Genomic DNA, 12,118 nt, shown 5'->3' on the forward strand with positions numbered 1-12,118 from the left:
CCAATTTATTTTTCTAACTAGAGAAAACACTCTACTAACATCTTTAGGGAAGACTCTCAAGGCTTTTAACAGAAGGTAATGAATGAGTAGAGAGGACCTAAAGGCAAGACAGAGGAGATGCTTCAATGCACAGGGAGAAGAATGGTAATAGTCGGAATGAAGCAAGCCCTTGCACCAGGTATTCCAATTATGCCTCACCGACTCATCAAATACTAAACCATAATCATTAAAGTGACTGTTTCAGTGCTGGTAATCATAGTATACATTTAACTTGGACTAAATGTCAAACAATTACTATTAAACTCTTAAACCACGTACTAATCCTTAGAGACACAGCAAGCAACAAAGCATCAACTGTTTATTGAAAAAGAAGTTTGTACTGTGCCCTAAGTTCATTTAACAAGCACTGAATTTCTGTACTTTCAGTAAGCACTCTGTGCTTGAATTAAGATTAATCACAAAAAGTTTAGACTAACTTTACTTTTCAAGGCAGTACACTCTCAAATTCCAAATAGGAGATCAAAGCAAGAGTTAACAAGAGTTAACAATAATAGAGCTGAAAACATATATTAGTACAGTCATTATAGAAAACAGTATGGATAGTCCTCAAAACATTCACCATAATCCATCAATTACACAACTGTGTATAAAAGAACTACAGACATGTTGAAGAGAAACCTATGTTTCTATGCTTGCTATATATATGTTCCATATTAACCAATAAGTAGAAATAATTATGTCCACCAACAAGATAGACAGATTTGATAGACTATATCTCAGCCATAACAAAAGGACCCTTTCATCTGTTATAATAGAGTGGTACCGGATTTAGCCAAGCGCACTTACACGGAATCTAAAAGAGTTGATCTCATACTTCCAACTACAAGAGTGTTACCCAAAGCTTGGGGTGAGTTAAAGAAACAGGGAAGAGAAAAAGGCTCATTTATGGGGTAGCAATCCACTGTTCAGACAGGGAGAAGCATCGGGGTACACAGTATGCATCACTGCAGAGAGCAATTATGTGCTACTAATTCCAAAAGCTACAAAAAGGATCTCAAGTCTCCACATAAAGAAACAAAGACTAAAGACTACATATATATCCTCTGATTTAATTACTATGTAAAGTACCCACGTATTGGACACTACATGGTACCCATTAATATGTACAACTTTAAGGTTTGTATATCAGTTAAAAATGAATGTATTAAAACTTATGTATATTGACTCTCAGTTATAAAAGTAAGGCCTCAGCTGACTCGGTCTTCGGTTGACTTTCTTCCTTCCTATTCTAAAGGCAATCAGTTTCAGGCGATCAATCTCACTGAACGTTTGAGTGGGGCTAATGAGAGAAAAACACTGACTATCAAATTTTACTTTAAATTTACACACACATGTCTAACAATTACTACACTAACAGGAGCAGCTGCATATATTATTACTTTTGTAATACACTGAAGTTTTATCATCTAGTATGATAGTTAATTTTTTATATTTTCCCACAAATGTTCTGAAAATAAGCACAACAATCTCTTTTCAAAGCAGTTAAGATTCCCACCCAATTCTGACCAGAATGGGTCTATTTAGCTACTCCATGCAGCTCTGTGTTTGTTCATTTGATGCAGCAGAACCTGACACAAGTCCTTGAAAATCCTCCACTAAGGTTCCTAAGAACTCTGCTTTGCTTCTTGGGTATTAATGCTTTATTATTTTCTGGAGAAATGCTACTTGCTAACTATAAATTTAAATAATTATAAAGTACAATCATGATAACAGAACTGAGTAATTATATGGGAAGTTCTTAATATCACTCTTTTCTACATAGTTTATATAAAATCAACTTGATTCAGACAGACTTAAATACAAAAACAAAACTCTTAAAACTTCTGTGACAAATACGAGATAAAGTAGTTCTTAGCTGAGACACCAAAAACATGAAGCATTAAAGAAAAAAAAAATCGCCCAGCATGGGGTAGGGTTAGGGTGTGCTTTTAATTTTAATCCCAGCACTCAGAAAGCAGAGGGAAGCAGGCCTCAGTAAGTTTGAGACCAGCCTGGTCTACTTAGCAAGTTCCAGACCAATGAGGGCTACAGACCCTGTTTCAAACAAACAAACAAACAAACAAACACTCTACAACAGAAAAAAAAACAAAGTAAAATGAATTAATGTATCAAATATCATCATAGTTAAAACTTTCTTCAAAACCACTGATAAATATAAAAAGGCAAGCAAGTCACAGGTTGGGAGATAATTTCTACAATTCTATTATCTAGTATGTGACAAAAACCTTCCAAAAGAATACATTTAAGTCAGAGTATATCGTTCAACCTCAATAATAAGCAAATAACACAATTTTTCATTTAAGAAAATGATAAAAATTTGGACATACTCCACAAAAGAAAACACACCAATCAAATACAGTTGAAAATACATTTCGTGTAATTAATTATAGAAAGGCAAATGAAAGCCTGAAGATACCTAATCACACATATACATTAAAATGGCTACAATGCAACTATACTGACATTCCTGAGTGTAGGCTACCAAAATCAGGAGCAAAGGAAACTGTCAAAGATGGGTGTAAGGAATTTGTAAAGGTGCACAGTCACTTTAGAAAACAACTCATCAGTATCTTATAAAGTCAAACATACAACTGCTATGAAACTTGGTAATAACATTCTCAGGTATTTGCCCAAGTGAAATGAAAATATATGTGCACAAATTTTGGCAGTTCTTAAAATAATCCTGCACTAGAAGCAATCCAATTTCTATCAACTTATAAGTGGGTAGACACACTGTGTGCACACCCCACACAACAGAACACTATCCAGCAATAAGAGCGAGCTAGTGACAGGAGAGTGCTGTGAAAGACAGGCCTAGAAGGCCAACAACACCCTCCCTCCACTTCTGCTTCACAGAAAAGGACAACAAGCAAACAGAATATACCAGTGGTTGTCAGAGAACAAAAAACTTTCAAGAGTGAAGAGAATTCTGTGTCTTGGTTTGGACTTTTATTTATATACATTTATCACAACTCAGTGAGTTTTAAGATGTATAAATTACACATCTAAAAACAAATAATTTTTAAGTATTAAAACTAAAATCTAAAAACATTAATATCTAAACACTAAGTAAAATAAAATGATTTCCCCAAATCAAACATTCCAGACATTTTTTTAAATAGCAGGAATATGTTCATGTCTAAATACAAGAGAGCTTGCAGTATACCACTGTCCTTTTTGAGAACTAGAAAGGGCAATGGAATTATGAAAACCATATTCATGAGACAGCACGAGGACAAGACTACAGAGGCAGGTGGGGGTCTTTTAGCAGTTGCATACTGCCAGAGTTACACTTAACTGGGGCACTTTCCAATCTGGACTCAGACCAGAGGGTAAGCTTCGACCTGTCCCTGCAGAACATGGATGAAGACCAGAGAAGCCAGGAGAGGGTATTCATGCTCAGCTAGAGTATTGAAACTGTCAGCCTACAGGAATTCAGAGTTCTTAGCTTCTATTTCCTCCAGGAAATTTAAAATTGTACAGGGCCCAGGAAGCGGTGTGATCTATCTTCTTAGGAGGCTATGGCTGAAGGACGACCACAACAATAACCTAGCAATCGCCTATCTCTTAGCATCCCCTTAGTTTAAGATGCTTGGCTATCATTTCCACCTACCTGAAAAGATGGGCATTCTGTTATGGTCTGGATGTGATGTGCCTACCAAAAGGCTGTGCTGTTGAAGGCATGGTCCCTAGTTAGTGGATCCAACCACACAGATGATCAGGACAGCAGAGCTCTGACCTAATCGATGGATTAATTTACTGACAGATTCCTAATCTGATGGCATTATTGGAAGTAAGAAACTTTCAAAGGTCACTGGAGAGGACTATAATCTGTTCAGACCTGTCTGTCTTTTCTATCCTTAGCTGAGTAGCCATGTTCTATCATGCCCTCTCTCACCAAGTTCTGTTTCACCTCAGAACCTAAACAGTGGAGCCAGTCAACCACTGACTAAGGTTGCTGAAACTCTGAAACAAAAATCAGTCTTTCCTTAACTTGTTTCATTCAGGTATTTTGTTACAGCAATGAAAAAGCTAACATGCTCTCTGGCAGAAAATACCAGGTCTGACATGCATTTTAAAACAAGGCATAAATAAAACAACAAACCAATTTGACCTAACTGGTATTTACAGAGCACCTTACCCAACAACATTCTTTTCAAATACATATAAGACATTTACCAAGATCATATTTGGACCTATAAAACAAACTTCAATGAATTTAAAACAATCATCACACTGGAATTAGATTAACAGAAATATCTCTGGAAACCTTCCAAATATTTGGAAACTAACAAACTTCTCAATAATCCCAGATCACAGAGACACCAGAAGCTAGGCACAGTTATGTTTGTCTGAAGTCCCAGATTCTCATAAGAGTGACAAACAGGATGCCCTCAGCCCAGGGATTAGCAGCTAACCTGAAGAAGGGAAAACAAACAAGCAACAATACAACTGAATCTCACTCCACCCCCCAAAATAGAAAAATCTGGAAGTAAACATTTAAAGCAGTCAGAACTTCTAGTATGCTTACAATGAAAAACCAAATGACTTCAACTTCTAGCTTGAGAAATTAGAGAAAACAAACTATACCCAAAGAAAGCAAATAAGCAGCAGAGAAGAAAGGAGGCTTTTAAAAATAGAAAAAGTAGAGGAAATCAGTTAAACTAGAGGTTGGCTATGAGAATCCAGTAAATTAATAAATGTTTAGCTAGGCCGCTAAAGAACAGAGAATACTCAAATTAGTGTACTAGGAATAATAGAGTGGAGGGTCTCAACCTGGGCACCGCCACTCCTTTTGGGACCAAACAACCCTTTCACAGGGGTCGCCTAAGACCACCAGAAAACACAGATGTTTACATTATAATTTATAACAATAGCAAAATTACAGTTATGAGTAGCAATGAAAACAATTTTATGGTTGGGGTCACCACCCCATGAGGAACTGTATTAAAGGGTCGCAGCATTAGGAAGGCTGAGAACCACTGCTCTAGAGGTTACAAGGATATTAGACTCACTGTGTTTTCTACAGATACTAAAAGGATTAAAAAAAACAAAAGACACATGACAACTCTGACAGTGACTTCAAGGAAACAACAATTCCTTGAAAAGCACAGCATAATCATATATAGCCCCATGGCCAAAAACTGGTTTTCTACCAAGCACAGCAGACCAATGACTAGCCAGTGAAGTAGCTGGGTAGTAGACCATGTGACCCTAGTATGGGACAGGCCCTAGGTTTCATCCTCAGCACCACAAAGAAAATCAAACACCCAACTGACTTATGCTCAGAAAATGCAATGTGAGTACATTTCAAAGCAAGACATAAATTTTGAAAAAGTAACTTTAAAAATCTTAGACTTTACCTCATTATTCTTACTACTGATTATACAGACTAGCATATTTTTCCAACAAAAAAAAGCATAAAATCTATTGAATTTGGTTATCAACACAAATTCAGTATCATTCTACTTGTATTATATTTTTTTAAAAGCTATAAAAATTTTCAAGTTGTAATTCTCATTATCTTAAAAATTAAAGCTTTTGTGTCCAACAGTCAAAGTGGTATTGAAAACATGGATCAGAATAAGCACATTCACACAGTACCCTGGAGAGCACACTGATAGGAAAGTATGCTGAAGAGCTGAAGGAAGAGAATGGCCTGCATTGCGGTGGATGCTACAGGTCTACACAGTCATGGCTCTAAGTGCGCACAGCCTCACATACCCCACAAGACTAACAATGGCTTTTCTGAGTGACAGGATTTTCAGTAGTATTTTAAATTCTTAATCTGTGCTTTTTTTGTTGTTGTTTCTGCTTTTCCCAAGTTTCCATACTGGGATGTACTACAGTTATAACTGAGAGTTGAAAATTAAGAAAGTAAGTCAACTACTTAAGATTAAACTATATTTTAATAGAAAAGATACATTCTTATGTGGGCAAATGGCTTACTCTACAGGTACAAACTTATTTGTGCTTCTTATCTCCAAAATATAAAAATGTTTAGAGGCAGGTATGGCCTACACCTGGAATCCCAGTACCAGAGAAATTGGCGCTGGAGGATGAAGTGCCTGGAGACTGGCCTGGACTATATACAAAGCAAAGTCGTCTGTCTCAAAATAATCCAAATACCAACAACAACAAGGGAAGCAAGTTCTACTTTTATTTTCTACTATTTATAATAAAAATTTAAAAATTAAATATTAGATTAAATAAAAATTCTTCTAAAAAGCAGAGTTTGGTAGGCATGGTGGTGTCCACCCCTTGATTCCAGTACTCACAATATAAAAATAAAAGTGATTTTGCCAAAAAAATTAATATTTAAAATACAGGGGGTTTGTCATTGTTGTTGTTTAAAAAAAAAATCCTTTAGAGGCTGGAAAGATGGCTCAATGGTTAAAAGCACTGGTTGCTCTTTCAGAGGACCCAGATTCAATTCCCAATACTCACATGGCAACTTAAAACCATCTGTAACTCCAGTCCCAGGGTATCTGATATTCTTCTGGCCTCCACCCCCAACCCCATACACACAATACAGTATACAAAAATACATGCAAGCAAAACATCCATACAAACAAAATAGAATTTTAAAGTAAATAGTCCTTTTAAAAAATCGAAAGCAATAATAAAAACTCACTCTTTATCAATGACTTCTTTTTGTAGATAGGGCAAACTTAAAATTATAAGCAGAATTATTTCTTCATGAATTATACAACAAAAGTGATAACTCAAAATTAAAATTGTCAGTATAGATTATTTAGGTAATTTAACATTTTCAGAGTAACTCATACAGAAAGCAGAATTTCGTTATCTACTTAATTCATAGAAATTACATATATCAGGGTTATTAAAAATGGTTGTAAAGCAACTTATAAATGCCATTATGTAATTAAGCCAATTAGTAAGTATTAAACTGTTCTTACACTTGAAAGTGTTAGATGAGTAATTTTTTACAACTCTACCAGCAATTGAGCTCAGAAAAGAAAAACTGCAGTGTTAGTGATATGCTATCGACAAGGCAATTACATTTCCAAAGGGAAGCTTCATGGATCTGCAAGTACTGAAATAGTCACAGAACAGTTTGGCTATAAAATGTGAAACTTTTATAAATAATTTGCTCCCTGCAAACATTCAGAGCAAATAAATACTTTAGCTGACCCAGCAGCATAAGGAAAGGTACGGAGAGGGGGCATTTCATGTGGTGCTGAGAAGACAGTGAGACAGGAAGAGACCGACCACCTTCTTCTATAGTAACAATACCTGTCTGACATGGCTGAGCATGGACAACAGTTCACTGGCAAACTATACTTCATTCCATATTTCTAACAATCTTGAAATCAACACGTAACTAGTTTATAATGATCAAATAAAGAGGCTCTTCGTGGCGGAAAGCATCTATGCAGTAGATCCATGTCCACAGCATTCATCTCTGAGGTGCCTGCTGTCAGATGGCAGCTGGCTCCTTCAGATGCCAGCCTGAGCTCTCTGGTTCTTCTCTTCTTTCCTTTTGTAACTAGTTACAAGGCTAAGATTCACCCTCAGGGGCCCATTCTTGAAACCCTACAATTAGGCCCTTAAGAGTCCTATATAAAAATGTTAAAATCTAAGTCTCTAGGCTGAATTCACATCAGTTTGAACTCCCTCCAAACTGCAAATGCTTCTATATCAACTAGCCCTTCAATAGCTGTAGAGGTAAGGGGTAGAGAGGTTATTCCCTAAGATTACTATCACACGTTAAAACTTTCTGACATACTCCAAGTCCTTTCTACCCTGGGGGGTGGGGTGGGGTGTGATTTACAGTGCAGGCAAACAGACAGAACAATCATTCAGGAACCCAGTAACTGGCTAAGCATAACCCTAGCACTCAAACGGCTGAGCAATACTTCCACCATGGGCCAGTCTGACTACATACTAATAAGACTTCCCAACACAATACCCTCCTCCAAAAACCTTACCATAAAAAAAAAAATCAATTAAGGCTAAAGCAGATATATTCATAAATTCACAGAAATAGATACAGAAAGCTAGTCATCCAATTGATAACAGTTATTTCTGAAGAAAGACATGAGGTAGAAATAGATAGAAATGTATATCCAGTGTTGTGGCAAATACCTGTGATTCTAGTCCTCAGGAAGCTGAGGCAGGAGGATTATCATGAGTTCAAGGCCAGTCTAGACTACACAGTAATTTCCATAACAGCCTGGGTTACTACACTAAGAGATTCTATCTTAACAACAAAAACAGAAGACAGCCTTCACTTACAGGATTCATACGTTAAAAGATTAGAAAAGAGCTACATACATGATATTCAAGTGAAAACTAAATGCCACTTTGCACTAGAGTGACTGTCATATATCTGCCTCAAACAGAAACAGCACAAACATCCTGGCCTACCAAATAAAAAAATACTGGTGCCCATGCAACTAGTCCCCATGGAATATTATTGTCACTAGAGGGAGTTTTTGAGTATTCCCTCCCTAAAATTGCATCCACTCTCACACAACACCCTTTCAACCTTAACCTTGCTGTCAAAATTACGCCTGCCAGCAGAACTAGACACATCATTAATATATGTTTACACAATCTGTTATCACAAATGGTTAGGTTTCTTGCATTTAATTCTGAATTCTGTTTTCCTTAAGAAATAATCACATACACAACACATGTACATACTCACACATATATACTCACACATATATACTCACAGACACTCTGACACACACACACACACACTCAAATACACATACATATATTTATATTTCACTGGGGTTCATGTCTGACTTCCTTGAAGAAAATAATAGCTTCCCACAAGAAAAGTCACTCAGCTAAATAAACTGGTTTATTATTATTGTAAACAGAATGTAAACATTGAGGTAGGGATCGACGAAAGGAAAAAAAAACTATAAAACTATAGTTTTTAAAAATATAAAAAGGAGGCACTATACTACCAAAGAAGCGCATTCCAACTTTAACGCCAAATGCAGTCATCAAGGGTTAGCAAGTTTTGAATTTGCCTGTGATTTCAGCATCGTAAAATGTAAACAACAATCAAGTTCACCTAAACTTTCTCCAGTTTACTTTTCAAATATTAAGAGAAAAAAATAGAGAATGATCAAAATTCCCTATAAAACCTGTTTATAAATCCATAAAACATTAAAAGAATAAGACTATAAGCACATAAAGCATTTCATTTTCCACCCTTTCCCATAACTATTGGTTTTCTAGTATTTATTCTAGGACTTCCTCATATTGACGAGCAACACAGGCTATATGTAGTCTATATGTGTACACACACACACACACACACACACATATATATATATACACACACACACACACACACACGCACAAATATGGACATATAGATTATATATAGTTACACATACAACAGGACACAATTCAGCTTTCTTTCACTATATGACAATTTTTTGTGTCCTTTTTTTCACAGGTGATCCTGCCAGTTCTTCAAGCTAACCTAGGCACATGTTTCTTTCTCCTAAGATTTTAAAACAAACCAGATTTCAAGTGTTCTGTGGGACTCAGAGACAGTCACGAATTAAGTTACAGCCTATTCATTTTTTTTCAATCAGATATGAATGGGGATGGTCTGTAATTTTCTCTAGTCGCTTTTAAAACTACAACAATGCAATCAAGGGAAATTACCTTGCTGGTGATTTTGGGAATCGTTGCCCTAGTCCAATCAACAACGCCTGTAAAAGTTTCTTCTTGTGCTTTTCTTTCACTGCAATAGAAAACACCAGAGTCTGTTGTTTTTAAAGCATCTAGAAAGGCTTCATGCAGTGTGTGGTTCGGCATTGCAATATCAAAACACCACGGCCTGATCTGTCATCTGTCAGGTCAGAGGCCAAAGCTCTTCCTTCATCTTTCAGGATTCTGCTGACTACCTCGGACTTCCACAGCGGCAGAAAACACCCCACAAAGATACAAACTTCGTGGCGCTACTCCCGGTACCGGGACAGCCAGGACCACATCCAGGACGGCCAGCCCCACAGGCAGAGCGCGGCCCGGCGCGGCGCACGCGACTCGAGTCGGACACCCGGGGCCCAGAGCAGCCCGCGGCCCGAGCCCCGGAACCAGGACCATTAACGGAACCAGCCCTGGGCGGCGGCGGCCGCCGCTCGGACTGCGGATCCCGGCGCGCGCCGGCCGCCGCGAGGGCGGGGGCTCCGCGGAGGAGCTGGCCGCCCCAGCGCCCCATTGGGCGCCGCTCCAAACGTGCCCGAGTGGTGACAGGAATAAAGTGGGTCACAAGGCCTAGCGGGTCCCGGGCGCGAGCGCTCTCGGCGGCCGACTCGGCCTGCCCCGCGCTAACCCCGCGCCCAGTCTCAAGCGCGACGCGGCCCCGGAACCCCCGGGGCCCGCGGGACCCACCGCGCCCCCCTGCCCTGCAGGTAACCCCCAGCGGCCCCGGGACACTTGGCGCAGGCCCGGCTGAGCGCGACTCTCCAGAGCTCCGCGCTCTCCGCGTCCCCGGACCCCGGCCGCAGCTCCTGCCTCCCGGCCTGGCCCGCACCCCCTTGGCGCCCCGCGCCCTGTTCCCTGCCCCGGTCCCACACACTGCCCCCCGCGCCCTCCCGCGTCCTCACCGTGCCTGAGGCTCCGGCTTCCTCCCTCCCCCGCCCGGGACTCTGCCCGCGGCGGCTCGCGACAGCCGAGCGGCGACAGCCGGGACACGCCACGGCTCCGGGAGCCGGCAGCACCAGGGGCGGCGAGTGCGCGCCCCCGACCCACCCCTCAAAATTCACCGCTACCGCCGCGCTCCTCCCCCTCCCGGCCTTCCCCTCCTCCACGGAACCCGGGAGCACGCATGCGCCACCCAGGCCAGCCGCCCGCCGCGCGCCGGGCCGAGGCCCACCCGGTGGGGCGCACTCACCGGGAGCGCGTGCGCGGCGGCGGCCAGATTTCCTTCGCGCTCTCGCCGTCCGGGGTTTCCTCTCTCCAGCCGGTAGCCGCCAGCCGAGTCCGTGATTGCGCTGCCTCCCGGCGCATGCGTCGTGGGCGCGGGGCTCCGCGGCCGGCCAGGCTCTGCACTCGCCCCTCCCCTCGCGGCCGCCTTCCCTCAGCGCGCCGGGCGCGCATGCGACTTTCCCCGTTAGGCAGCCCCGAAGCCGCGCCTGGGGATCCCGGGCACCCGAGGAAATCCCACTCTTGCAGGCCGGCGTGAGCTCGTTCCACGGCCGCCGAGGGAAGCCGGGATGCCCCGAGGCCCCCTTCCCTTCGCAGGCCGGGAGGCGGGGCCTAGCGGAGGGTGCGGCCGCCCGCAGCGCCCTGGGCGGCTCGCGGTTCCCCGGGATGCGGCGCTCCCAACCAGTGGGAGCCGCCGCCTGGAATGGTGCCTCTGTCCCCGGGAAAGCAGAGAGCTTGGCCTACGCCAAGTTAGACTTCTCCAGCCCAGTGCTCGGTTTCCTCTCCTGGAGGTTCGTGGGATGCCTGGGACTCGGTTTCCCGGCTCCTAGAGACACGCTAGGCTGGCTGCTCCCCGAGATGGACCTGGACGACCCAAGTGACCTCGGCTGTAGCCAGGGAAGCAAAAGGTCGGGATGTGTTTGCTCCTTTTATGAAAAGGCAGGAGGCACTGCAAAAGATGAGCATGGCGCTACGGATGAACCAGGACCCTAGTTTACACTGGTTTCTTAGCTACTGCACCCGAATTACTGGGAAAGAAGCTAATTCATAGCAATTTCTTTTAAAAATCAACTCGTACAGCAAACAGAAGGCAATAAATAAACCTATACTCTTTAGCTCCAAAAATCCTGTCTACAAGGTAATGTTTGTCTCAATAAGAATTAAGTTCTTGGTGTATATTCAGGAAAGAAAAAAAAAAAAAACCAACTTCAAAACTAGGAATTAGCTGCGATCCCCCCCCCCCCCCCCCAGCAATGTGAACTAGGAGGAGAATCCTCAAATTCCTGGCTACGTAGCCAGAACCCTGCCAGGAGAATCTTTCCTTGGCAGTCTTTGTACCGTTTCGCCATCGAAAGGCACAGTTTCTGCTGTCCTAATCCATCTGCTGCTCGCTTAGGTTCACGTCCTTTGAACC

At 41.8% G+C, this 12,118-nt stretch overlaps 1 protein-coding gene and 1 long non-coding RNA gene across 14 annotated transcripts in view; one reads left to right on the forward strand and one right to left on the reverse strand.

Annotated features, from left to right (window-relative positions):
- The window catches only part of Clock (circadian locomotor output cycles kaput), a 95,736-nt gene extending 83,836 nt beyond the window's left edge, over positions 1-11,900 (reverse strand). For 7 of the 13 annotated variants that reach the window (XR_001784602.2, XR_001784601.2, XM_017320648.2 and 4 more), the window contains exons 1-2: positions 10,952-11,900; positions 9,721-9,799 (exon numbers count right to left, since the gene is read on the reverse strand). The gene's annotated coding sequence lies outside the window, so the exon portion shown is untranslated. Of the gene's footprint in view, positions 1-9,720; positions 9,800-10,664; positions 10,846-10,951 lie in introns of those variants that run through there. The other 6 variants (XM_030254102.1, XM_011249402.2, NM_001289826.1 and 3 more) reach the window with 5 other exon arrangements.
- Positions 11,173-11,824, forward strand: Gm7467 (predicted gene 7467). The gene has a single exon (NR_152171.1). It is a non-coding gene; the product is annotated as a predicted gene 7467 (long non-coding RNA).
- Positions 11,901-12,118: the final 218 nt, after the last annotated feature.

This window comes from Mus musculus, chromosome 5 (genome assembly GCF_000001635.26).
Source record: "Mus musculus strain C57BL/6J chromosome 5, GRCm38.p6 C57BL/6J".
Taxonomy (NCBI): domain Eukaryota; kingdom Metazoa; phylum Chordata; class Mammalia; order Rodentia; family Muridae; genus Mus; species Mus musculus.